Source organism: Saccoglossus kowalevskii, chromosome 1 (assembly GCF_978046115.1).
Source record: "Saccoglossus kowalevskii chromosome 1, keSacKowa6.1, whole genome shotgun sequence".
In the NCBI taxonomy this organism is placed as follows: Eukaryota; Metazoa; Hemichordata; class Enteropneusta; family Harrimaniidae; genus Saccoglossus; species Saccoglossus kowalevskii.
In genome coordinates this window covers 14,783,215-14,806,099 of record NC_140641.1, presented here as the reverse complement: position 1 = coordinate 14,806,099, position 22,885 = coordinate 14,783,215, and the positions used below count along the sequence as shown (strand labels likewise).

Below are 22,885 nucleotides of genomic sequence, written 5' to 3'. Positions count from 1 at the left end.
ATCGTCCATGAAGCCATGGTTGTATGTAAATGCATCTTTGATGAAACCAGCAAAAATGGACAAATTAAAAGCTCACTTCAAATATGTCAACACAAATGTTACAAATTAAAACAGAAAATAAATTAAATTTACTACTGCAGCTAGGAAGTGTATTGTGATGCACCAGTGAATAAAAAATGGAATTGTACATTATACTCCATTTTTATTCTGTATGTCATGTGTTATAAGGAATTTAGTTGTACCATATTTGTTTTACGGCTACAGTTCATTGTCACGTAAGCCAAAAAATTGCGTTTTTAGTGGGACAATTCCTAGTCTTTTTAAAAGGACATTTTATGCGTAAGTGCACATAAAATTTATATTCACAAAAACAAAATAGAATGAATATGGTATATGTTGTGTTTACTGTCATCCTTTGTCGATCACATATACATATTCCTATATGCGAAATGTGTATTGGAAAGCAGTGGTACTGTGGCCACGACTTACACATCTAATCAACAAAATCGTTAGTTAATTGGCTGACAATACAGCTGTGTTGCACGGAATGTTGCCTCCAAATCTAACTAACGATCTACTGGCTTCCCACAACAAATTCATGGCCGCACAGTAATATAATATGGAGTTTCAGAACTGTAGCAGATCCCCCTTCCACATCTAACCATGACTGATATAATAGATCACAACAGATGGAAGGACTTGTTAATGTATCGATACTACATTGTAAATTTAAATTGTGTTTGTTGTGAATTTGATATCTTTTCTGAATACACTCAAATATTTTTTAATATGCGATTGACCTTAGTGGCACCTAATGAACATATGCTAGATAAAATGCTACACAGGTTGAAAATTGAATTTTTGGTTAAAACCCCAATTTTATTTTTCAGTATCACAGTATACTAATGTTATAAATACATGCCTGCTTACATGAAATTTCACAATGTGTTTACTCATTTGGTAATTTGGCACAGCAATAAATAAATAAATAAAAAAAAAATGTGTTTTTATGAAATTTAACTGTTATAAAGTAGTTTGAAGAGAACACTGATAAATATAAAATTTTCATATCAGGATATCAAGAGACCACTAATCTATCAGCCTTTTGAAAAGAATCCTCTTTATATAAAACACAGTTCAATAAGACAGGTAGTGAATATTTTGATGTCTATTAACTTAAACAAAAATCACTGCTAAATTCCTCCAGGTATACCATAGTATTTCCTCGAATACCTAAAAGTGGCAGCCATTTTGTGCAGAGTCCTTCAACTTTTATTGGATTTAATTACTTCTAATTTTTTGAAATGTGCTTATTGAACTGTATAGCAAAATAACCTTACCTGACATGACAAAAAATATAAAAAAAAAAAAAAAACTAGAGATCTACCGGTACTTATTATCCTTAAACACTGTATCAAATAAAGTATGGTTAATTATTTAGACTTTCATCTATATATTAAATTTATTAATCATATTCAGTAGTTTATTCTATTTTTACTGATATTCTTATCGTTACTGTTTTCCAAGCACACAAAACGTAGTAAATACAAATTAAAATCGGGTTAATTGGCATACAGCATCATTAATAATGAGTCATCTGTTGTTTTGAGTGCATTCTCTATTCATATACATGTATTATAATTATACCTGATCTACTGTCGTAATTTTAATTTATCTGTTGCTATAGTGATATATAAAATGGCCTTTTTTACTAAAATTAATTCCAAATATTGTATTCCATATATGCATTATATTATATTTGCCGCAATAGTGCAGTAAAAAGTGAAATACTCCATCGTACATGTACCATTTTGTCTTTACTAAAACCAGTAATAGTCACTAAAATTTATAATTGCTCATTTTTGTGTATTTCTGTATTTAATGCCAGCATATTCTAAACATTTCAATATTAATAATTATGTCTCAAAAGCAATTAAATATATTCACCATATGGTAGGAAAAAAAATGTTCCTTTCATTCTCGATTGTTGCATGTGACCTCAATAACTCGGACCTTTATTACTTATTCATAGCGTTTAATATCCCTGCGTTTTGAGATAATATACCCCCGGTACCTCGGTACCTGTTTTAATCGGATGTGCTGTTGATGTACTGAGATGCGTTGGGATAATAAATGTGTGAGCATTCATGATGAATGGATTCAAGTTTTATTTGCATATACTTTTAATAATAAATTTGCTGTTATATATATGTGTAGCTGCAGTCAGGGTTGAGTTAACTTAATTCTGACGTTAATTCAATATTTATTTTTATTGTTATTATTTAGTTATTTTATAATTTATTTGTTTTCACATGAATAATTTACTGTGAAACCAATTATTTTAATTTTTTTGATGTTCTGAGCTTAGTCACTGTGTTTTAATTGCACGAAATTGTCAAGGAAAACAATGAGTTCTATTGTTATTTTACATGTTCACATAGATTTAATTTAGCATATTTTACTTATCATCGAAAATAGCAAAATTTAAATCCAGTGAATAATTAATGCATATATTGTTAAGTTACAAGTTTAATATAAGTTTACTTGGATCAATTAAATTAGTTTAACCCTAAATTTGTCAGTCCTATGTACTGTTATGATGACCACATAAGAGTTAAATTTTTGTGAACTGTCAGTTGTGAAGGTTAGTAAATACTGATTTAGATGTATTTGAAAATACTGTAAATGAGTGGAGATTCAAAATATTGCATTAATTAGTATCGATTTCAATAATTGTGCAAACTTGTGGATGAAAAATGTGGTGATTATGCTCAAAATATCGAAATAGTGAAATTAAATAGTTTTACAGCAAGTCTTATTTCAATTATCTATTATACAATAAATGAAATTTTTAGTCTATGTGTGTTACTGTTTGAGATATGCTTCTTATAGAGCAAATACAGTATACACAGTGCACCTAACAATTTACTATAAACACATGTGCTTCTAATAGAGAAAATACAGTATATACAGTGCACCTAACAATTTACTATAAACACGTGTGCTTCTAATAGAACAGGGGTTGCATTAGTGTTCGATAATGTGGAGTCCCTGGGACCCACCCCTTATAAAATGTGTGGGTCCCTTAAAAATATGTGGGGTCCCTGCCGCTACCGCACTTTATTTTTCTAAAATAGTTTTTTGCACGAACTATTACACAATAAACATAAACAGGCATTAATCACATTTATATTGTACTTTATTTACATGTTCATTTCAGCCTTTACATGTCAGCAATCTGCATTATTTACATGGTTTACTTCTATTTTTACTGTTATTAAAATGTAATGCTGCTTGTAAAAATTTTAAATCATTACTGGGTTTACCTTTAAGTTCTTCATAAGCCAAGATAAATGAGCTGGTGTCAGACTAAACTTAGACTTAATTTGATTCTGTCAAGAAAAGGCATTGCCACATGGAACCTGCCGGGGAGGCGATCCTGCAAATAACGAATCGATCCATGGCTACTAGAAAAGTGATTTTTTTTCCCCCAAAGTCACTTGTATTATATAATTAAATAGTTCATTGTTTCGATTAATATTGCCCCCAGAAAACAATACACCCAAAATTTGTACATACTAGTACTCAGTAGTACCAGATTCTGCAGTAAATTCGCATCTGGGCAGTTATGGTTTTTAAAAAAAATTAAATGGGACCAAGAAATCGGCGATTTTTCGGCAGATTTCATTTAATATTTGTTATTTAAATATTTTGCCATCATTTTTCGGACATTTCAATCTTTCCTGACGCCTAAAATAGAGTTTAAGTTTTTATTCAATTTCAAGAGTACGTTTTTTGTGACTAGCGTGAGTGCGCAAACTTCGTTTCGGTTCGAGTTGTTGTCACTGTAAATTATGTTAAATTAGTCTTCAAACGCTTAGTTTATCTTTTGAAAACAACTATTTTTTGATTTGAAAAAAAAAATCATGCCGTTTTCCCGTAAAAATCCAAGCCAAATGATCGTACTACAGCATCGGCAAATCTCTTCCGCGTTGTGTTAAATAACATTAACATATTTAAATGAACTATGGTAATTTGAACACGTTGGCGTTATCCAGCATTTTTATTGGTTAATTGGAGATTTGACCTATTAGGTCAACCATGCAAGACAAGGAACATGGCGGATACTCGACAGCATCGAGCGTTAATTTGCGACCGGAATTATTTGCTTACGACGAAACAAAGTTGAATTTTATTTGCATTTCATTACAATTCAACAAATTTGTTTTTTTAAAACGTTATTATAATCACTACTGAGTAATAATCAACAATTGTGAAACTCAACATGACTGGATTGCGCAACCGTGATCATTTGTTGCTCGGCAGTTGTGATTGTTTTTACTTTGTTTAGAATATAATTTCGTTACCAATTAAATTAGGAAAATAAAGTTTATTTCACGTACCAGGTTCGTTAAAGTAATTTTTTGGAGAAAAATTACCCTGGGTGACATTGTAAGTTTTAGGCGATTAAATTAGCAGGTCTCAGTATTGACTGTCTCGCCGTACTTCAGACGGGACTTCACACTTTCCATTGTGAAATGTAGATGCTAATAGGTGTTTTTGAAGACAATGGCACAGTATTGTACGTGAATTTAAAAGCTCTATGAACTTTGTATGCGGGACAATGGCATCGCAGACGCACACAATGCCTTTAGACCTATCATAATACGACCGAGACGTGTGCTCACCGGATGCGTCCCAGGGACTCACCAGTTGAAAAATTCATAATTCCGCGTTAACGCGATCCCTGTAGAGCAAATACAGTATACACATTGTACCTAACAATTTACTATAAACGCGTGTGCTTATAATAGAGCAAATACAGTATACACAGTGCACCTAACAATTTACTATAAACGCGTGTGCTTATAATAGAGCAAATACAGTATACACATTGTACCTAACAATTTACTATAAACGCGTGTGCTTATAATAGAGCAAATACAGTATACACAGTGCACCTAACAATTTAATGCCCAGTACAGAAATTTAAGTTAAGTACAACAACAAAATGGTTTTAGTCATCAAACGTATACTATCGTAATTTTATAAACACATATGCTTCTAATAGAGCAAATACGATAATTCTTTTTTTAATGACACGGATGCAGTATTCCTTATAATTCTGAACATCAACTGATTTTTCGGAAGTATTTAATCCACAATGCTAGGATATAGCATGTTAACAGTAAATTGCAAATTCTTTACACAAATAATCAAATTCCTATTCCTATTACTAATACCTAACCGTGTACTTCCTGTTTCAGTAGTGTATATTTATATGGGATTTTACTGATTCTGAAAAGGCATGCATGTTTGCAATACAAATGAATTGTATTTTCAGCTTGTATGGGTTCTCATTACAGGAAATACTGCAGATCAATTGGTAAATGAAATTTGATTCTACCATGAACACCTGCAACATTTATCTTTGATGGGTATCTTCAAAATTGATTTTAATTTTGGAACTACGGTGTCAACAAAACGTGCATATTATCATGAATCTTTCAAGAAATCATAGTTTTTAATAGAAATCTATTTATTTTATTGTTATTTTACGCTTGAAATCACAAATTATACTATGTTGGTTTCTCTAAGTATTCTGATTATTTATTGAGACTGTCAGATGTAACAAACTGTAAAAAAAAATAGTTATATCAGATTTTTTTATTCGTTGTAAGTGCACTGACGTACTTATACATGTAGCTATCTGGCTTCCGTCAGACACGTTCTACATTTGTAAACCTTCAATCATGGTTATGGGTCATATGAAAAAAAAAAGTTTTAATCAAATTATGCGATGATCCACTTTTTGAACATGCATTTCAAAGATACTCATTAAAATTGTTGGAGAGGTATGCATGGTGCCCATTGTACAACATGACAATATCGAGCATTTTTGAGGTACAAAGGTGTGTTGCACATTGTGATAATGAAAAATGAAAATTCCTGGCATTTATACATTTTGCTATAAATTGTCCTCCCATTTTGTCAGTATTATAATGTTTAGGTAAATGACAGTCTAAACTCGGCTTACGTTTCCTGTTGGCAGAGATATTTTGTTACGGTACATCTCAAATTGTAAGCTGGTGACAACAAATTATATATGAATGATGGGGTACTTTTTGTTCTGAATTATTTAAAACATATATGTTTATTTTTTAGAAAATATCTCTGTATCTAATGCTGTGTTAAAGTAAAATATAGAAAAAAAAGGATATTTCCTGGATCATTCCTTCAGTGAAAAAGCGAAAATAAATTCAAAAAGGAACTAAAATATTTTATAGTGTTTGTTTGGTTTTTGCAATCAGAATGCATGGATATTAAAAGTTTAAAAACATTGTATGAAAATAATAATATACCTGGTAGGCATAATTAAACGATAGTCCTTGTTGAAGTCTGTAAACGTGATAATCATCATGATTATTGTGGGTGCTCTCGCTTCAGCTATTAGTGATTATAGATCTTAGATGCAGATAGCTGTCAAGAATTCGGTGCATAGTCATGTGTCTAGGGTCTATTATAGCAGCAACTTGTAGTCTCCGTTCAAAGCTTGCTTCATGATGTGCAATGTCATCGACTCGTACGGACCCTAATTTGCACCAGTCGATTACAATACAGTACTGTATTTTCTCTATTAGTAGCGCATCTCCAATTGAATATTTAAACTAAAAATTACACTGATCATGTACTGGATCGTTCATATTAAGTTAATTCATTTGGCCATAGACACGTCTGTCATTTACATACTGGTAAGCATGCACTACAAATAGAGCAAAAACGGTATGTTTAATTTGTTCGGTATTATGCGGTATCTGGAATATACTCTGGTAAATCCTGGTGTGATAAATGTTTGGAGGAGTGTTAAAACACAATGAATCACCTAAGAATCAGATTGTAAAAAAAATGGTGCATTTGATGACTTATCATGTGACGTGACATTGAAACATGTGAATAGTCTATTGACAAAAGAAAAATATATAGTGTAGCTGATTTGCATTAATGGCTGCCAAGAGAATAGATGCTGGTATGATGAACAGAATTTCCCATTCTTGTCACATATTATCACATGTTGATGGATTATACTAACAGTGATTGAAGTGATAAATATCTTCTCATATCTCAGTTATCTCAGCTCTTCAATGATGACAGGTATAGTTTTAAGATATATAAAGTTAATGCCTCGTTTTACTTACAATTTTTATTGTTTGAATTTTACCATTCATGCAAGGTATCATCCATGTTTTCAATCCTGGATTTTTTTTGTCATTAATAACAAATCTCTTAATTTTTTCAAGCAACATACCGTGTATCCATCAGCCATTCATACATTTGTAAAATTTATTAATATTTTGTAATTAATAATCTTTTACATACTAGTAACTATAAAGCTGATGTGTTTCTGAGCATTGCAACTAATTAATATTTTTGCAGGAATGCAACTTCAAAATCTTATGTTTAACTAAAAAAATTAGATTTAAAAAATCTTGATGATTTAAGCGCATTCCCAATAACTGTCATTATGACTCCTTGCCTTTGAAGAGACCTTGAAGAATGTTCATATTGCTGATACCGGTACTCAAAATAAAAAAAAGAAGAAGCAAAAGCAGGTTTCTGTCTTTGGCTAGATACTATGTATTTTCTTTCAATTCAAGTTACATAGCTGAGTTGATTAACAAAAAATGTAGTTGGCCCTATATATATACATACATACATTATGTTACTTCATTCATTAAGCTAAATTCATTAGTAATGTGTCATGCAGCCTTGTCACAGCCTTGTCACAGTATTCAAAGTGTACAAGTCTGTAGAGACTCATTCAGAGTTGAATTTATTGTCAAACTATTGACCTGAACTTTTGAGTTAAGACAAATTCAACTGCTTAGTTAGTGAGAAAATCCTACAAGCTTACAACACAGCAGATTATATTTTTAGCTCTGCTGTCGACTTTGTCGAGCGGAGCTTATTATATGAGTGATTGTCCGGTGTCCGTCGTCCGTGTCAATGTTTTACATTTTCAAAATTCTCTAATTTTGGTGAATATTTTTGTCATTTTTGGTAAAAAGTGATATTTTCAACTTCTTGTTAGAAACCGCAAGTCCAATTGCTTTGATATTACATATATAGGTACTACATGTGGACCACTCTCAAATTTGTTCATTTCATAATGATATCTTTAATTTTCTAATTTTGGTGAATATTTTTGTCATTTTTGGTAAAAAGTGATATTTTCGACTTCTTGTTAAAAACGACAAGTCCAATTGCTTTGATATTACATATATAGGTACTACATGTGGACCTCTCTCAGATTTGTTCATTTTGTAATGATATCTTTAATTCTCTAAATTTGGTGAATATTTTTGTCATTTTTGGTAAAAAGTGATACTTTCGACTTCTTGTTAAAAACCACAAGGCCAATTGCTTTGATATTACATATATAGGTACTACATGTGGATCTCTCTCAGATTTGTTCAATTTGTAATGATATCTTCAATTCTCTAATTTTGGTGAATATTTTTGTCATTTTTGGTAAAAAGTGATATTTTCAACTTCTTGTTAGAAACCGCAAGTCCAATTGCTTTGATATTACATATATAGGTACTACATGTGGACCACTCTCGAATTTGTTCATTTCATAATGATATCTTTAATTTTCTAATTTTGGTGAATATTTTTGTCATTTTTGGTAAAAAGTGATATTTTCGACTTCTTGTTAAAAACCACAAGTCCAATTGCTTTGATATTACATATATAGGTACTACATGTGGACCTCTCTCAGATTTGTTCATTTTGTAATGATATCTTTAATTCTCTAATTTTCATGAATATTTTTGTCATTTTTGGTAAAAAGTGATATTTACAACTTCTTGTTGAAAACCGCAAGTCCAATTGCTTTGATATTACATATATAGGTACTACATGTGGACCTCTCTCAGATTTGTTCATTTTGTAATGATATCTTTAATTCTCTAGTTTTGGTGAATATTTTTGTCATTTTTGGTAAAAAGTGATATTTTCGACTTCTTGTTAAAAACCACAAGTCCAATTGCTTTGATATTACATATACAGGTACTACGTGTGGTTTTAACTCAGATTTGTTCATTTTGTAATGATATCTTTAACTCTCTAGTTTTGGTGAATATTTTTGTCATTTTTGGTAAAAAGTGATATTTTCCAACCGCTGATTGTTTTGATACTATACATATTGTTCATTTTCTAATGATATCTTCTGTTCTTTAATTGAAATGTGCATTGCTAACAGCGGAGCTATCTCAGCTGACTGGCTGCTTGTTTTTTGTAGTGTCCATATTGGAAAGTCCACGGTAATGCACATGTGTATTAGGCACACGTTGTCACTATTATTTAACAAGCTTTTGAACAACTCGCATAAATAGTAGATTATAATAAGGTAATCATAGCAAGTTTTTAAAAGCATATACACGTCCATGTAAATTAATAGAACTTGTAAATATGAATCGTAATATGGTAATCACTGAAAGACAAGCTTGAAGGAATTACCTGCAGTAATACATGCAATCAATGTTTTCATAACAATAGATATATACATGTATGCTATATATTTATGTACCATATTTGCTCCATTAGTAAGCTTACATAAATAACAGAGGCGTCTCTATACTGGTAATTGTCAAAATAATAATGGTCCAATATGCAATGAATCCGACTGTAGGCTTACATGTGCTTCTATTGGAAATTCACTTTTAGTAGAGCAAATATGGTATTTGGATATATCTTCTCTTCTTAAATTACAAAAGAAACAACAGATGCTAGATAAAATTGAATTACTCTTCTACGATGGTTCTGATCAATGTCCATTAGTAACATGTAGCTTTTAAAAATGTCCATCTACAGTTCGTCTATGCGTATCACACATAATAACTATAAATTGTCCCAGTGTCCATAATGTAGTACAAACAACATTATGATGCTAGTCATGTCTTGGAATGGTGAATGAACGCGTGACCTTATATAGACCACATGAGAATTCAACACATCTCCTGCTGATTCTGTTATATAAAATTCATATTCCTTATCTATGGGGGCTTTCAGTGGGCAATGCATTAATTTTAAACTTATTAAGGGAGTCAAAGCCAAATTGAAATTTACTGAGCACTTGTGCAATGCATTATGGTAGCATCTCTTAATACTTATAAATGTCAATATAATGGTACCACACGATAAGCTCACTAAATTAAATCTTAATTTTTAGCATTCTTAGATTTTTAAATTTTCAGATATGAAGGAATACAATGTATACCATAGAAATAAAAATAAACTGAAATTTACCTTGATATTTTTGGACGTGATTTTTCAGTATCCAGTTGGTAAATGTATGAACGTAATGCAGGAATTCTTTGAAAATAGCCATGTTCAAATTTAATTGTATTTCTTTAGTTTTATATCACCTACCCCTCCTTTTCAAATATTACATTGACATTTTCCAGGATTGAATACAGTGTGGTAAAATTTGCTATTACATCAGTCTATATATAGACAGAGTATGCAACTCCCAATGGCGTCAATTATATCCATAGAATTCCTACATCAAGCGTCAGTGTACACCTTGTCTAGGATGGCATCTAAAATAGAAAAAATGTTTAAAATTTAATATAATTACAAATTCTTGATATTTCGCTGAGCGAAAGGTTCCATTAAGTAAATGAATAGAAATCAAACTACTCAAACTTATTGACACCATAGCAAATAAAATCCTACCTCAGTGGCCATTAAAATATTTAAAATTGGTGAAAGCTGTTTGGGCCAATAAATATAATCAGAGGTACATTACTTGGGGTTTGTAACTACGGTGACATGATACCAAGATCCCGTCACAATCTCGCTCCCGCATAAGCGTTCCAACTCAGAAAAAATGCGAATGCGCATGCCCGGGGTAACTAGGATACTGGGATGTCTAGGTGGATCAAAATAGCTGCCCACGATATGACGGATTAAGAGAACTATATTTTCTGTACATTTTCGATGTATTACATTTTTCACTATTATAGTGACAAGAAAAGTTTATTTTTTTCATTACAAACCTTGAACATTGATATGCGTCATGTCAGAAGGTCGTAGCCTCAGTCTTGCTATCTACGAGAAGAGACTTGAATGGGATCTTGACATGATGTCACCATACAGTACTATGCGAGTTGCAAACCCCCAAGTAATGTACCTCTGATATAATATATAGGAAAATGGTAGTAAGTAATCATGGTCCTTTGTACTTTCACTATAACCTGACGTTTTGAACAAAGTATCTTTTCTCATTGTTACATGTAGATGTAAATTTTATTCATGCCATATTTTATCATAATAGAATACTACTGAGGTTCATAATTTTAAAACTAGTTTGGTTATCCTCATGTTTTTTCATATTATTTTAATATTGTATAAATTTTCGCTTAAAAACATTCATGCCTTGCCCTTCATTAAATTCACTGTAAAGGTTGTATAATATATACAAGTGTGTACATCTATAATCTATTTGTAAACATTTTAAAATTTCTTTATGCAACATAATATATGACATGTCACTAAGTAGAAAAATATAATCTGCCCTGTTGTAAGCTTGTAGGATTTTCTCAGCAGTTGAATTTGTTTTAACTCAAAAGTTCAGGTCTGTAGTTTGACAATACATACAACTCTGAATGAATCTCTATAGACTTGTACACTTTGAATACTGTGACAAGGCTGCATGACACATTTGGTGAAATTATGCTGTACAATTTACTGAATGCCCAAATACTTTAAAAGCTCTAAAAATGAGAGAATACGATCAGTTCTGTTCATTTTTAATGTGATGAACACCTGGAACCTTCAGTGTTTTCTCAAGTGTCCTTGAGTACACATAATTATCTGTTGAGAGTGGCTTTAATTAATACATGTAGGTGCTCTTCGCTGACCTTTAACCTTTTGAACACCAAATTTACTTTTTGTCACCTTTTACAAAATAAACCCCATTATTGTTTTCATTATAACTTGATCCAGATCCTCAAAGTAATGGAAAAGTTTCAATTCACGATCATTGCGTGCCAAAATTTCAACTCTATCTGGCGATTAATTGGATCGTAAAATACAATGTTTTCGTGGCACTGGCTCCTAATTGAAGGTGGGCGCTTAAACTGAAGACAAATACGATATTAACAAATTTATACACCAAGATGTTTATGTTCAAGAGTTTTAAATACTGTTGGGGAACAAAATGTAAATATTATTTGACAAATAGCTACTTATTGTATTTAAACTAGTGTACATGATGATCTATTGTAACAGTTACAATCTACGCTGATGATATATCCCTGTTATGTTGCACCTGTATAATTGTGTATATTGATAAACTTAATATACAACACCAAAGATGCATGCATTTGTTTATGTGGTAAAAGTAAATGGTGAACGAAATTGGGTCAGCAAATCAGATAAGGAATCCTTGTTGTAAATAGTGAGCTAAATTTCCCATTGAAACAAATAAGAGTTGTGTTCACGTTACACGAAGTACCGGGTACGGGCTAAGATTTAAGCTTATTTAGGCTTATCTAGCATATTTGCATTTCGGCTAGACCCAATTGCATCCATCCACAGGGAGGGCCAGTCGTTAGCACGGGCTAAGGGGCGCCATCAGTCGGTGACCTTTGGCAAGTCGTTATTTACGAACGAAAAATGGATGACACGCGCGAGATTCTATTCCTGCTGCTGACATGTTTCGTTCTAATTTTGAAGATGGACCCAACTTTTTTGGATGCACAGAAACAGTATACAACGGCATAACAGAATACAGAGTTTTATTAATGCATGTCGTAGACAGCGAACCAAATTTATTTTGTCGATTGGAGCTGCCGTACGCTCTACTACAGAGACCCGATCAGCGTGGAAGCATGTACACTGAGCTCGGTTGCTATTTTGGGAATGAGAAAGTTGGATTTATTTGATCACGTGCATAATGTTCACACCCAAAGGTCGCCGCAGAGGGCGCTTAGCCTTGAGCTAAGCGTTTGCGCACACTTCATTAGCCTGAGTCTAGACCGCGTCTCAAATTTGGATCAGATTTAACCCGTACTTAGCATTCCTTAGCCCGTACTAAGCGTTCACGCACGTTTGCTTAGCACGGGCTAAGGAATTTGACCTCTTGGCCCGTGCTGACGCAACTAAGGACACACATTTTGAAATAAATAGGGGTGGGTATAGAGGTCAACTGCTATTTAATATTTATATTTAAAAGTCAATGTGTTCTTTAAATAAACCATTGTATGGGAATTATATATATAGATCTATATTAAAAAAAGAAAGTAAAAAGTTCCTAGTGCATGTGTACGAATGGTCAACCCTCAAACTGTTTCAAAGAAATTGCTCTCACTATTTAGGACAAACATTTTTTATCTGATTTGGTGAGCAAAATTGTGTTTACTTGCAAAACTCACCAAATTTTGCTTATCTCTTATCCAACGTAGAATAAAGTGCTTTGTAGGCTTGTTAGGAATTTGTCTGATTAAAGTTTGGTGGTGGCATATGTGCTGAACTCTGTTCATCATAATTATACACGAATGCTTGACTCACAATTTTAACTGAATCATCATTTTTCAAAATGACTTTGTCTAATATTACCAATTCGTTCTTTTTACCTGTACCAGTATCTTTACTTTTTATCTTGGTTGAAGTGTCTAACACGTACTGTTTAACAAGTGCTAATACTCGTGTTCACATTTTAGGAAGGTTTGTTTGCAGGAGATCCAATGTTATGTACATGTATGTAGGCGTTTTCATCAAAATATCCTGGCAGTTTTATTTGCTTGGTTTCTGTATATATGTGAACACAACTTTGTAAATGTAAAATCATCATCGTAGAATTCTTGCTCCTTTGCAAGTGAATTGGGCCTAAACATGCATTATGCATGACCCCTAAAGATCACTCATCCTTAAATTTCCTTATTGTTGTCCTCAAATTTCTTCAATGTTTGCTATGTTAAACTCTTTTTGCTGATTAACTTACATTTTCAAAGAAAATAATTGCAGAATTTCTCATTGAAATTACCAGGATATATATATGTAACCTTTCAGAATCCTAATTCACATGGATATTGAAACTGTCCAATCAGTAAATCATTCAGTTATTTTGAAAATCATCTTTTCTGTCGAATTAAGCCATTGTAACTTGTATTGAAATTAATGAATATCTATATTTTTACTAGCGTCCCATAGAATCTTACCACTAATTGATGTGATGTACCTAGTATTTCTTGTACTTTTATTCCAGAATGAAGATAAGAGATGCCTGAAAAGTCTAATTAAAATTGATTACTATATAATTTGCTTTACTTGTAGTATATCTTTAATAATAGTACATGCTTTTGTTAGTTTGACAGTCTAATATACGTTTGTTCCCTACTGTATTGAGTCTGGCGACAGTGTGTCCGTATCTGTACATAGTTGGAGATTAAAACTCTTGTATTTTATAGGTACATTTTTTGGGCATGAAGAATCACATCAATTTATTTCAGACTTTTAAATAAATACCAACAAAACAAAAAATATTTTTTTTTTTCCTGAATTGTGGACATAATAATAATATAAATGATAAAAAAAAAAAAAATTTGATATATAATCCACTGTCTCCTTCACCAGAAACTGCTATCTTCTTGTACATAGACATGTATATGAAATAATCAGATAAATCAGAATCATCTTTGATATATTTCAATTTAATTTAAGATTTAATTTTAAATAGAATATTAAGGTGAAACCAGTATGGCATGTGCTTATGTAAATCACAGGTGTCTGTAGTCATATTTTAATAAACAAGCATTCAATATGTGCAATGTTTGGTTATATGTGCACTTGTATTAGAGATGCGCTTCTTATAGCAAATACAGTAAACTATTATAAAACAGGTCTTTTTAGCGAGCAGGTTTTAGCTAATTTTAGCTAATCATTAATTTCACTAATTCAAGATGTTGCTAATTTAAGTATAAAAGAATGTTGGCACTTTAATTATTAAATTTAGATTCTGTTAACACTGGCATGTAGCTATTCAATAGGGTATTCTCTTCTCAGCCTCTAGTGCATTAAAGTAAGGATTACAAAAGTCACCATATTTGCCAGTGTTCGTATTGTAGTAGCCTATTTATGTTTATCGAATTAATTCATGAGTAAATGCAGGATAGCGTTGTCAATTTTAACAACTAACCAGTAGGTAAGATGACTGACAACTAGACAATAGTGGTGATGTTGATATCACTTTTTTGTGAAATTATCATATGCGTCATGTATTTAAAAAAAAATATAGTAGTAATTCAGAAGTGTACTAGAATACATACATTGTAATATTTGAAGGTTTTAAAACCCCAAAGGGATTATTCCTGACTATTGAATATAGTAGTGTGGTGACCTTGCTGCCTTTTGTGGGATTTTCAAGGTACGAAGGATGTATTTCCTGCAAATAATCACCTGACGAAATTTTAATTTCTGTTATAGGTGATATGCACAGTATAATATTCAAATTACACAAGTGGTCATTGATACAAGATGGTATTTATAATATTGTTTACAATATTAAATTATGGCGTACACATCATCAGGTTTATTATTCCGCTTTCCTGACTTGAGAAACTGTAATGAGTTTCTCACTAGTGAATCGGATGTCATGTGAATACTTGGACATTAAGCTTTGTAAGCTTTGGTTCCACTGCTACATTGATTTCTTGCTTCAGCTCATTCATCATCCTGCTGACATTCATGTATTGTCAAAGGCAGCTTTATACGTGTCAAACTTTTTCCATGGATTCCTTTTCCAGGTCAACCCACTGTGAATTGTGTTAACATCTTCCACAAGATTAATTTCAAGGCTCAAAGAATTGTATTTGGAGGATATTTTTTAAATAACACAATTTATTTTACCGTAATAATAAAAAGCCTTATCTAAAGTGTCTGTCCCAGTCACCAAAGTGCCTGTCCCAGTCACCAAAGTGCCTGTCCCAGTCACCAAAGTGCCTGTCCCAGTCACCAAAGCTCTTGTCCCAGTCACCAAAGCTCTTGTCCCAGTCACCAAAGCTCTTGTCCCAGTCACCAAAGTCCCAGTCACCAAAGTCCCAGTCACCAAAGTCCCAGTCACCAAAGTCCCAGTCACCAAAGTCCCAGTCACCAGTCACCAAAGTCTCAGTCACCAAAGTCTCAGTCACCAAAGTCTCAGTCACCAAAGTCTCAGTCACCAAAGTCTCAGTCACCAAAGTCCCAGTCACCAAAGTCCCAGTCACCAAGTGCCTGTCCAAATCACCAAAGTGCCTACATCCAAGTCACCAAAGTTCCTGTCCCAGTCACCAAATTTCCTGTCCCAGTCCCCAAAGTTTGAAAATTAATTGGTGACAACTTTGCGTTTCTTATTCACCCTTTGAATAGGATGAGCAGCCACCTGTCCACCTTAACATGGTCCTGTCCAGAACACCTGGCTTACTTCATTTATCCCCTTACTTAACCATCAGATTTGAGTGTTATAACCTATCACTTAGTGTACTAATCTGCTAACTGGATTCAATTTTAGATTCATGATGATATGATACAGGGGTAAATCATCAACAGTCACATTTGCTATTTTAAAGATTGCATCAATTGGCATTTATTGCTGAAATTTGTCCGTTTGCAGGGTAAATTTATTCATAAATGTGTGATGCAAATGTGTCTGACATATGTATATATCATATGATCTCAAATATTAAGATTAAGTTATAATTTAGTTACATGTATTTTTAATATATTTTTAGTGCTCCTTCTGCTCATACCTCATTTAAAACGCACTTACATGCAAGGAATTCAATTTAAGACAAAATAAGCACCTCTTATCAAGTACTGATTGAGGAACTGTACAAATAACAGCAGTGTGTGAGCCCATATATTCTGGTTTTCAATACAATTAAGTGCTAAGAACTATTCTGTTCATTTTATAGCACATTAAATTGTTTACTACTGCCTAATTGAAGATTAACATGGAAGTCTTTAAAAACGTAATTAACCCAGTGTTGTCATGGAGATGCTTGAGTGATATTCAGTATTACTTTCCACTTGCTTGAAATTACTGTGGTAGATGAAACAAAATGTCAGCTTAATGAACTAAGAGTTAACGAAGATTCAAGGCAGCTACATGTAGATTGTACATACTCTTGGAAAATTCAAATTAGTCTAAGCGAAGACTTGAGTCATTCCAGTCTTTGATATATGACCTGTTCAAATGTACTGAATTATAAATTGACTGGAATATATAATGCACATGACTGCCTTATTGTTAATTTATTTCCTTGTGGGTGTTTTTTATAGGCCATGTTTGTTGACTGTGGCTGGATTCATCCATATCAGTGTACAAGAGTCAAATATTAATCCATATATGTAATCTGTAATTATTGAATTCGTACATGTGCGACATTGAAACGTTTTCACGCTGCAAATAAGTGCATAATATAAGGGGTAAAGGTCAACAAACTTGGAAAATTAATGTAATTCAACCGTGCCAGATATTTCATCATTTGAAACACATTATAATCTTGTGTGTTGCAATGACACTTCTTATTAGTTGTACGGCACCGTGATCTGTCCAATTATCAGATGATAACTGAGCAGTGCAACGAGTGCAAGAAGAAGATTGTGTGTGAATAAGCAATATCTAATGCCGGCATTTGTATAGTAACCCAATATGATTCGTTCATGTTAAAAGAAATCCAGGTTACCATCATTTCAAAATTACCTGTGCGCATGTGGTTAGCATCGACCCACGCTAGCCATACGATTGATCTCATCTCATCGCTACATCTGTATTAATTTTTTTGACATTTTGGGGTATTATGTGATAGACATCAGGGCTTGGATTGGGATGTTCACTTAAATAATGGGCTTGGCTATGTCAAATCTCTCCCGTTATTGTGCATATCAATGTTTTTGTCCTGTTATCACACAGTATAATGTGCAGTACGTTGTCCATTATTCTCTAATACTCAGATTTGCAGACATAACTTCACTTGTATCATGATTAATGATAATTCCTGCATTTATTTAGTTTTACAGAACACCAAATTTGTTAACTCTGGAAGTTTGAAATATATATGATCGCTGCCAAATTCAACGTTCATACGATGTATTTGAGACATTCAACTTGTGCCATCTGATTTTGTCTTGAATTAAGACAGGTGTATATAGTTAATCATCCAAAACCTTAATTTAAATGGGAATAATTATTTATTTGAGAATATAATGTGGTAAAATGTATAATAAAGCACGTTTAAATTATGCAAATCACAATTTACTGCAAATTTTGTGGCATGTTTACATAAAGTGGATACAAATATTAAATCTATTCATATTTAAATTGTCATACCATTTTACACTGGATTGCTCGTTCAAACATTCCAAATAATGTTTTTCAAATTTGTATTGAAAAAGAATGTGGCACTTAAAAATGACGTTTGACATGTTCTCGCATAACTACATTGTAGCTCTAGTATTTTTAAGTAAACAAAGCTAGTGAATGTGGTTTACTGCACACAAGGGTCATAGACTGTTTAAAACTACAGTATAGTTTCTAGCACATCCATTGTTAAGCTGCTTGTTGTACATGTATATATGGCTATGATATTGCCATTGGTGATAATCATCATGTAAAACACTTGTGGTATCCATATTCCAGAAGAATTAAAATGTGGATATTTAAATGTATTACAAGTTCAAGAGTAGACACAATAACAAGCCAAACTATTTGAATTCAATACAAAAAAATATTTGAATTCAGAGAAAGCAATGACTGACATTTTACTTGACTATTGTATCTTATAACTAACATTTCATTGCAGCCAACCAATGGAAACTATTTCTAAGGATGCAATAAATTTATTATGATAATGATGATTATTATATGAAATACTGGAAATGTTCCAGTTTGAGTGCTGCTAGTGCCCATGATTCATTTATTAGAATAATATTTGTGTATACTGTTTAGTCTACCATATTTTTTATATTATACAGATTTTGACTCTGTTATAAAAAAATATAACAACTTTTTTTAACTTGGCTAAAGCACTCAGGTTCTTAAATTGTAGTTTCAAAATATAAACAGATTAGATTTGGAGGCCTCCCAAAATAATTTAAATTTTGTTTGTATACCAAAAACCATCACTACTAAAAAAGACCATGTCTGAATGGAATTAAAGACTTTCCTGTCAACAACAGGAATTCTCTATGCCACTGATGAACATATCAGCAACATAAAATAGTTGTACCCGATAATCTCATATTTATGCTTTATAATAGATGCAGTATCATAAAACATCTGTGGTTTATTTGGTTTGCTGCTCACTTTAAAGAATCAACCATTTCCATTCAGCTGTACACTACTAGCTTTTTCAACTACAGACAGTCACAGTACTGTATAAAATCAGGAGATTACAGATAAAGACTTTCATTAGGATTTTAAATTAGCAGTTGAATATTAGAAATGTGGGTGTGCTGAAAAATACTCGCCTATTCCACACACAAAAAGTCATCAAAGAAAAATCCCATACATTTGATAAAGAAAATTTTTCGTGACAACAAAATCTAACTGAAAACTAAGTGAATAAAAAAATAATAATCTCCCACCCCATCTACCTTTTAGAATGCAATAGTGAACTATTGCCACCATATGCTATGCATTCTATCACCATGACAAGTATTTATATCAAACAGAATGGGAAATCATTCACTTCTTGGCAAAGACTCTGGCATGTTTTGCAGATACTACCAGGGGTAAATTAATATAGAATAATTTTTGACTGACTGCCACAACTGCAGCTTTTCATATTTGTAATAAACTGTAATCATATTTGATTGATTTCATCAGATAATGGTCAAGCATTATGAAGGTTATTTTATTCATTTTCATCCAAACAAGGAGGTTGTGCAGTATATTGTGTATTCAAAATGACCTGCTCCTCGTTTGTGTATGGGCTCGATATTAATGATGTCATTCAAAAATAAATTGACTTTCATTGTGAAAAATTGTGACGTTTAATTAGCAGTGTTTTCAATGTGAGCTAATTTCTTGAAGAGAATTGATAGAAATAACAACTGTACATATATGTGTGAATTTAATGTCCTGTATTTATGTAATTCTATGAAAATATTACATTGACTTAATCTTCCCAAGATAGTATATGGATACACATACGTCTTCCTTGCATTGGTTGCCTAGCAACGACGTGTACCCTTGGTGTATTTTAAGCCCCCAGTGCACATTACTTTTATTGCATGCTGTAAACCGCTTTAAGTTTCATGAAAGAGAATCTTTTTTGAAATTCGCTAGTTAGCGCAAATCGTGAAATTCGTAGCAGTGAACATTTCTTGATATGGGGTGTCAGCGACTTTCGTAAAATTTTGTCTTCACAATTCCTGCATTACCGACAGATGCGGTGTAATTCTATTTGCGCATGTGTAACCTACCGGGCAATGGGCGAGGGTAAAAAGCAAATACCGGTTTATAACATCAAAATACATGCAACTCCGGAAGAAGTCAGCGGCATATTTGAAACAATTTAAATAGCAGAGTGGGTATGGATGGGTACGAAGGAGGAAGCTAGAAGAACTATATTATACAGCTGAGAAACTCAGATTACCAGTTGAAAAAGATGATTTCTTCAGAGGAAATACAAAAAAAGGGATGGTGAATGTTTAAATTTGAATGATTGGAACCTAGTTTTTCAACTCAAACATAAAAATATTACACTATATTCAAAGAGTATTTTGCATGTTCATTTTTCTTGGTTAGGCAGAATAGCAGAATGATATAATTTAGATAAAAGATAATGGCACTTATTTTTTATGCTTTGAGTTGGAAACACAGGTGAGCGGTTTTTGGCAACTCTGAATGTTTGGAACATTCAAAATCTGTTCTACCTTCTTGTCTGTAGACCTGAGGTCACGCAATATGCACAAGTGCACAAACGATAATTGCGCAAATTCTATCAATTCAGAATTCAGGAATTGGGACAAAATAATCATAAAGGATATGCATAAAGAAAATTAAGTAGCATAATTTTGTATAAAAATATTGTCTATACAGGTGGACATTTTGTTTTTGAAAAAGCAAGTATCCAGAGTCTGTAGGGTGCAAATTTCATCAAAACATGGCATGTATTTTTACGCAAGACATGCTTAGAAGCATTTTATGTTTGTTTTGCTGTTTTATTGAAATGTTAAATGTGCCGTAATTGATTTTACTATCTTAGCTTCTCCAATTGGAAGTAGCCTGAATTACAGGTACCCCCCCTCCATGTGTAGAGAATAGTAATTAATATTATTATACATGTATATACATGTACCTCTCCAGCTGGGAATGCCTTTCTTCCATTTTACTAATAGACACTTCCTGTCTTGAGATTCAAATTGAGGAAATATTCATAGGTGAACATTTGATGGCCTAGCATATATTCATAAATTTCTCAATTCAAACAGTAATGAATGATTTCTATTGACCAATCGAATAACACATGTTTTCAAATGACGCTCTGCAATTGTTGATTGATGGACTAGTTGGGTTGAATTGTTATTAAAATTTGTGAATATTTATAAAAAAAAGGGTTTGTCGTGTCTAGTAGTGTTTTTGCACATCTATATCCTATGATAATCTTTAAATAATTATAAAACACATTCAATAATTTGAAATATTTATACCGTATACGGTAAAATAAAACCATCACCACATATGTAATTACCACAGTATTTCCTGAAAGCACATTTCTGCTCAATTGTGTGACCTGTCCTAATTAATTATCATTAACTTTTAAGTTATATTTACTATTCAATTATACATGTACACCAGTTGTATGCTGATTAGATCACAAGGGTTTATGCTGCCTGTCTTTTCACAACTAAGAGTGGTCTAAGCTTCAGAAACAATATGTTACTACATGTCCGGCAAGTGAAATTTACATAAACACCAGACATAATTAAAGCTGGAATGGAAGCCACTATAATTGTATCTATCAGCGTTGATGCATAAATACTAAGATAAGGTGAACTCACTGTACTGTAGTTTATAAATTGTTGATACTAAGTCATATATCAGTGATCATCTTTGATCAGTTCATTCATGGCGTATGTCTTATCCTGTATGGACATATGGACATGCATCGACTGTTAATTTATGTTGCCTAGTGTAATTATATACTGATGTGATTATATGGACTGTACTTGTGCCTTAATCTGCAAAGATAACAGTTACCGTAAAATCTGTATTAGTAGTCGCATCTCTATAATAGAAGTCGCACCCATTTGGTGTGAATAGTTGAGAACCAAAATTTTATCATTTCTCATATGTGTAGATGCTCTAATAGAAGCCGCATCCCCTCCATAACATTGTATCATTTTAATAGAAGCCGCGGTTTCTAATACAGATTTTACAGTAAATGCCCTTGTAACATGGAATAAATTGTATTCTGTACTCATGGAGCCATTCCTATACTGGTATTTGTGATTTGTAGCTGATTGTATGCTCATTATAATATGCAAATAAGTTACGTCTTGTTTTATTTGATTGGCAGAGTACACTGACTGCAGGCAAAGCCTGGTGATTGTCAAAACTGTATTGGGTGGTGTATATAATTTAATGGCCTACGGTAGCTGGGTTTGTAAAATGATAATCCACAGCTCTTCATACATTTGCAGATACCACGGATTACCATGAGTGAAACCAGTATTTCTTTACAGATTACTTTTATCTTGTATAGGCCGAGGGACAGATGTTTTTTTTTAATGTCAGAGTAACGCATTACCTTCAGGCTAAATCACATTTAGAGTACTTATACAAGCTGGCATTGTATATGTCACCATAATGACGTCTTCCCACAGATCTTCAAGT

General features: G+C 32.6%; 1 protein-coding gene across 1 annotated transcript in view; it reads left to right on the top strand.

Moving 5' to 3' along the window:
• LOC102804976 (tetraspanin-7-like) overlaps positions 1 to 22,885 on the top strand; it is a 39,091-nt gene that overhangs the window by 1,109 nt on the left and 15,097 nt on the right. The window lies entirely within an intron of this gene.